The 5,644-nt window shown below is 42.2% G+C and overlaps 1 pseudogene across 1 annotated transcript; it reads right to left on the bottom strand.

Moving 5' to 3' along the window:
- Positions 1-474: 474 nt before the first annotated feature.
- On the bottom strand, positions 475-4,056 carry LOC310718637 (annotated as a pseudogene). The gene is made up of 2 exons: positions 872-4,056; positions 475-680 (listed from the first exon to the last, which is right to left on the bottom strand). The product of its transcript is annotated as an uncharacterized misc_RNA (transcript).
- Between the last annotated feature and the right edge of the window lie 1,588 nt (positions 4,057-5,644).

Below are 5,644 nucleotides of genomic sequence, written 5' to 3'. Positions count from 1 at the left end.
AATACAAACCAATAGTATTTACATTTAAACAGGAAATATAAAACCTTTCATACCTGGTAAAAGACGACACAGTAATTGATCTGTTTACAGATTCCCTGAATTGTTGGTCAGTTCTCCTTAAATACCCAGATAGAGTAAGCATTATGTAAACATTATTTAGCAATGGAAGTTTGCCTTGATTAGTTCTTACAGACCTGTGGGAGGCACCTCGCCTGTATACATTTGTAGTGGAGCACACGCCCCTTGCATAGAGTTATGTCTTCTTAAATCTTTTAAACCTTTTTTATTATTTGTTTTATTGCTGTGGGAATGGGACCTGTGTACCAGTCGCGATAAACCTTTGTAAAGAAATAAAACATGAAAATTTTCCGTCGTTATTTACATGTGATATGACCTTTCTTACACATAATCATCTGGTGTGCTATAGAATGTCCTGTGTTTGAGAATGGAAAAAGAAAAGGAGGGGTAGAGGGGTCAGACATTTGTCTGCAGATCTACCATTTGTATGGAGATGTGGTGTTTGAAGACCAAGGGTAGCTCTCCGGGGAGCCTACTGTATTCCAGATGAAGTTCTGGTTCTCGAGAGGGGTGTTGTGGGGTCTTGGTCCCCTGCCGTGAGTCCTGGAGGAAACGTGTTGTGTCGTAAAGAGTTCCTTTGATGTTCTTGTTGCCTCGGGCACCTACACGGCACACACCCTGCACTCTCGGGCATCCATGCTGTGTTCTCGGGGAGGGCCGACCTTTTGGTCAGGATCAAGCAAAAGTCTTACAGTTATTTCCCCACTTTTTGAATAGGGTACCGGCGGGTCAGACAAAGCAATTTTTTATTTATTTTTTGTTTTTAGAGTCTTTGGAACACGGGTTTCTGCACGGGTTTCTGCTTCACAGCACTGGAACATGGTGAAGGTGAAGATCAGGGCACTGCCAATGGCACACCCCCGGAACATCCAGTCCCACCAGGTGTAGGTGTACTGTGCTGACCGAGTGGATGAACTGGATAAGAGTTGTGCAGTCTTTCGTGCCAGGTTGGTTTCAACCTGGTTGGTTGAGGTGGTACTCAGTTTGCAGGATCAGCCTTTGTGTCAGGTCCTTCGCGTCAACCACAGCTTGGGTACCTTGCTCATAGAAAGTGTCATCCCACCATGGTGAGGTCTCTGTGTCCAGTGGCATTTTTCCTAAAATGTTGACTTGGCCCATTGAAAAGTCCTCTGTCACTTCCATTCCAAGCAGAACGAGTGATTAGCAGAGCAGGTCAGTTCTCTGTAGGTAAAGGAATTCATTTCACTGGCAACGCACCACTGTGTGTGAGACACCTGGACAACATCAGAATAACCATGCAGTGACTGAACGTTAATAAGTTTGGTGTTGTTGGGAGAGAAAGGTTGCAAAGTGTTACATGTACAGATAACATAATTGTGTGTTTCATGGCAACATGTGCGACTGGTAAATAAGGTCTCAGTACCCTTTTGTGTCATGTATCCAGTGAGGTGATCCCATTTAATTACCTGATCCTTCACTACCATGCCCATCTAGCATATGGTAGTGGAATTTGGAAAAACCTGATCTGGGTGTATCAAAGGAAAACTGATGAAAAACCCAATACATCCATTACATTCATTTCCTGTAAACATCATTATGGTGGATAGTAACTCAGAATATCTTAAATTTTTTCTTTTTTCTGATTCACCTATGTAGATCTAAGATGTCTATGAAGTCATTCAAAACATGTCTAGGCGTTTTGTACAGGCGAAGATCTAGGATTTCTTGTCTAGCAGCAGTGAATAGATCTTGTGCATATGTCCTACAGGCTAAGTCACGTTCAATGGTACGGGTTTGATTGAATAATGTGTGGCTGATCGCTTCGGATCGAACCGCTTTTATAATATTTTCATTGCTATTTGTGATATGCTGAAAACCAGTGGCCACCTGGTTCGCAAACCATGTTGAGAATTGTGATTGTTTGGTTATTTTGTAGTTGTTAGCAATGGAATTAACTGAGCCGAAGAGACCTGCTATGTTTCCGAACAGGTCTCGTTTTGAGCGTGCAGGTGAGATTTGCACGGCAAGTCTGTTTTTGTAGTCATAAATTAAATCATCGATTCGTGACTGTAGCCATGCATAGGTCTTATCATTGTTATTACAGTGATTAATATAAGCAGATAGGATGTTGGAAATATTGTATGATACATGTGTCATCACTAGATTCACATCATGAAATAATGTCTTGTTGATATTCCCTTTAATCAGTCCACCAGGAGGAATAGGATATAGTTTTGGACATTCCTTTGGTTTGCTATATCCACAAGGTGTTAAATTAAAACAATGTTTCATTATCCATGAGCAATTCTGTGGCCCGGTGTAATTATCTGGGTCATAGACACATTTTCCCACGCAATACATGCCTTCTCTCCAGCTAGTCCAGACAAAGACATCAGGGTGATTGTTATCAGGTACATATGAAGTTATATCGAATTTATATTCGGTATAACTCATATGCGTAGTGTTGATTGTCTCAGTGTGTGTACACCTATATATTGCGGGCTCTAAATCTTTGATTAAATAACAGATTTTTGGATCTAATCCATTGTTGATTTTTTCGTAGAGAGTGCGCATGCTCCCAATTTTTGCTCCTGGTTCTGCTTTAAGTTGATACCAGGCCGTTATGTTGTGAAAAGATGTGCGTGCCGGTGTGTCACCTGAAATGTTTACTATAGGGAGATGGTTGGAGCCTACTTTCCAGCAAATTTTAGTTGCGCAATTTGGTTCCGGTACTACTCCCAGAGGCCACGTGACTAGTTCTCTGGTTGAAAGTGTACTGAAAAATGTGGATGATCTCTTAGTGTATTTCCATACCCATCTCCCACATTCCAGTGTGAGTGTGAGTGAAACCCTTTGACCCAGCTTGATGCAAGTGGGTCCAGAAACTTTTCTCTTGTCTGGTCTCCATGGAATTGCTGCAGTCAACCTAGGAGATGAAACAGAGAGAAACTTTAATAATTATTGATTAGCAGAACCTTTGAAGATTTTGCACTGGGACATGTGGTGCCATTTCAACTTCCCCTTGACAATTATGGCCACACAGCTATTGCATAAAGCTTTTATCTCATGTGGTCCATGCCATCTGGGTGTGAATGGACCCTGTTTTATAAACACCTGTATCATGATCATATTACCCTCGGTAAATTTGATCTCAGAGGTTGGGTTAAATTGTGCATCATTCATTAGGTCCGACTGTCGCTGTTTTAAGGTGGTTTGTGTTTGTAACACTGCCAGTCTTTGTTGTAATTGTGTTAGCACAGTCTGTTGTTTTGCAAGCACAAGGGGTCCCAGATCTGCTGGGGTGATTTCTGGGTCTATGGGTAGTTTCATGACTCTGCCTGTCATGAGTTAAAAGGGGTTATGCCTGTGGCTTTGGATGGGGTTGCTCCCAAGACTGTCAGAACTGTTGGCAGTGCATCAGTCCACCTGTTTTGATGTTGCATTATTTGTTTGGAGATGCTTTCTTTTATCGAGCGATTTGCACGTTCCACCATACCTGAGCTTTGCGGCCTGTATGGAACGTGAAATCTTTGTTTGATATGTAGCATTTCACATATGTGTTTCATTATCTGACCTGTGAAGTGTGTTCCTTGGTCAGACTCAATCTGAGTTGGTGTTCCCCAGATTGGGAGGATTTGATTTGCCATTACTCGTGCCATGGTGCGTGCGCTGTTGTCGCGAGTTGGAATTGCGTCTACCCATTTACAGAATTTATCAATTATGATGAGACAATAGCGATATCCCCCCTTGGCAGTGGGTAATGGACCAATAAAATCTAGCTGTAAGAATTCCCATGGTCCTTTGGGTGGTTCTGGGCGACACAAGTTTGTACGTCCAGTTCTACCCTGGTTGATGGTGGCACATACGGGACATGTGTCGCACCATCTCTCAATGTCTGATGCCATTTTTGGCCACCAGAAGTTTTTTTGTATCAGCTGTTGTGTTTTGAGAGCTGATACATGTGCATAATCATGGTATAATTTAATCACTGGTTTCTGGAGGGCCTCTGGAATGATGTATTTCATTTCCGGTTTACGGCCCTTGGCAGAATACTAGGATACGATTTCATAATTGCTCCATGTGAGATTTAGTCCCTTCTCTTTTAACAGAACAAGGGTCTTTTTTAGCTTTAACGTGGCTGTTTTCATGATTTCTGCCTCTATACTGCTTCGATAATGTCCCTAAGAATCCATGTTTCCTCTAAATTCTTATGCCCCACCGGATTTCTACGGTCTCCGGTCTAACAATGGGCGTACCGGCCCGTTCTAATTTATGTGTCTATATTGGGTGTGCAAAACTTTCTCTCAACACTTCTAATAGGCAAAAAGGAACGAACTTACCACAGCAGCTGTAAACAGGGAAGGAGAAGAACAAACCTCATATCTTCTGTGGGAATTCAAACTAAATAGTCACGTCGAAAAGACGTCACTCGCCTGGGCAGGTAGAGAGATCACGTCGGGGTCACCAACTTTGTAAGGTGGGGAACCACCCACTGGTCCAACTGAGGTTTCCAGAGGCGTGGCGAAGGATTCTCGTGCGTTCTAGTCTTTCCTTTTACATTAGATAATAAGATTTGGATTAATGTATTTCTTCATTTTGGTTATTGACCTCTTATCTGACTCCAATTAGATAAAACATAATAAATATTTGCATAGGTTGTTATTTTACTAATAGTATAATTTTGATGGATGTTTGTTTGGTTATTCTGATTAGGCTCTGGCATTACACTCGTTCATTCGGTTCTCATAGTCGCACATGATCCTAGTATGGGCCCTATAATTAATATACTGGTCAACGGTCATAAGTGAATCAGTATTGGTCGCTGCCAGAGGTTGGACTATAGGCTTAAGCGGCCGCTCTCTCAGATCTACCATTTGTATGGAGATGTGGTGTTTGAAGACCAAGGGTAGCTCTCCGGGGAGCCTACTGTATTCCAGATAAAGTTCTGGTTCTCGAGAGGGGTGTTGTGGGGTCTTGGTCCCCTGCCGTGAGTCCTGGAGGAAACGTGTTGTGTCGTAAAGAGTTCCTTTGATGTTCTTGTTGCCTCGGGCACCTACACGGCACAGACCCTGCACTCTCGGGCATCCATGCTGTGTTCTCGGGGAGGGCCCACCTTTTGGTCAGGATCAAGCTAAAGTCTTACAATACTTTAATATATTTTCATGAAATTATGATTATGAACATGAAATGTAATATTTTAATAAAAACTATCACATTTAAATGAAAATAAATATATTTTTTAAACCATTCTTTGTCATCACGTTTTGCATTGAATTTTTGCACTTTTAACGGATTTTGGGTGAAGCGAACAGTGGGTGATGCGAAAGGTCTTATATCTGGGCTATGTGATCTCAGAAGGCCAACGTAAGATATTGCAGGACCGAGTACAGTGGCTGCGGCTCTGATGGACCTGACTGCGATGCTGAGAAAATGGTGCTGTCACATTCTTTAATACTGTACACCTCACATCAGGTAACAGCTATTTTACATAACCTCAACACACTAGATACGACAGCACGACGTAGATCTGGTTATGAAATTGCTCTCTTGGTGACAGAAAACTAAACCATTAAGCCTTCTTCTCAGCCGCATTCAGCTGTAGTAG

Source organism: Silurus aristotelis (assembly GCF_946808225.1).
Source record: "Silurus aristotelis genome assembly, chromosome: 23".
Taxonomy (NCBI): Eukaryota; Metazoa; Chordata; class Actinopteri; order Siluriformes; family Siluridae; genus Silurus; species Silurus aristotelis.
The sequence above is the reverse complement of the archived record's forward strand: the minus strand, read 5'-3'. Positions and strand labels throughout refer to the sequence as shown.